This window comes from Centruroides sculpturatus, unplaced genomic scaffold (assembly GCF_000671375.1).
Source record: "Centruroides sculpturatus isolate CEXI.00-Female unplaced genomic scaffold, Cexi_2.0 scaffold2352, whole genome shotgun sequence".
In the NCBI taxonomy this organism is placed as follows: Eukaryota; Metazoa; Arthropoda; class Arachnida; order Scorpiones; family Buthidae; genus Centruroides; species Centruroides sculpturatus.
In genome coordinates, this window is record NW_019386574.1 from 41,078 (window position 1) to 42,188 (window position 1,111).

Sequence of the window (1,111 nt, forward strand, 5' to 3'; positions counted from 1 at the left end):
ATGTTGACAAATGAACACGGCTTTGAATTGTCAGGTGTGGATAATTAATAGAATAGAAGGTTATAATCTGTAGAAACTTAGACAAACTCTTGCGCAATTAATATATTTTTAATGTAATAAAAGTTATTTTCTTATAGATCGACAATTTCATGAAGAGATTCGGAAAGAATCCCATTGGAATATCCGTCGGAGGATTCTTTTATATTAAGAGAAATTTCGTCATAAGAGTAAGTATTTAGAATCACTCGTATAGGTAGTTGCAGACCGTAACAAAAACTAATATTCTGTAGGAAATTGTAAGAATTCAATTGTGTTTAATTATAATTTCAGGTAATTAGCGGCTTATACTCCACATTATCTTCGTTTATTCAAATTAGTGGCGTATTGGAACGCGAAAAGAAATGTCTTGTGAAGTACAGAAACCACACAAGTGCTGTACATAATTCGAGTACAGTATTATATTCTAACTAAAAATATTTAAAAAGTATTTTTCAATTTTTTTGTAATTATTGAATATATGAAAAATCTGATTTGTATATGAAACGTTGCATTGAATTATTACTTTCGAAGTTAGTTAAAGTGAAACTCCCTGTTATGTTTTTTTGTGATTTTTCACAAAATACATTGTACCATTATGTTTACATTGGATTTCAATATAAAAATTAAGATGTAAAACACATTGTTCGATGATTTTCAAGTTCTGTTAAAATTCCAATGTTTAACGAAAACTGAAGTAAAACGACGCTCAACGCACGACAACCTTTCGAAAAGGATAATTTATTTTATATTTTCTAGTCGAAATTGATTTTTTGACGTTAGAAATGTCTCAACTCGAGATGTGTAGAATGATAGATTACAATTTGTTGAATAAACTCTAGTGGATATACAAACAGAATATCAACATTCATACAAAAAAATAATTTCATTTGAAATCGAAACGTTTACTCAGAAAGGCGGTTAATAAAATTACAGAAAATTAGTCTTTTAGATAGACCATAATATATGATATGACCAGCAATTATTCAATGTGATGTTGTGACAATGTTCGGCTGCAATTTGTAGTCATATTTTTAATTTATTTCATTTAAAATACAAGCTTTCTATTACAAAT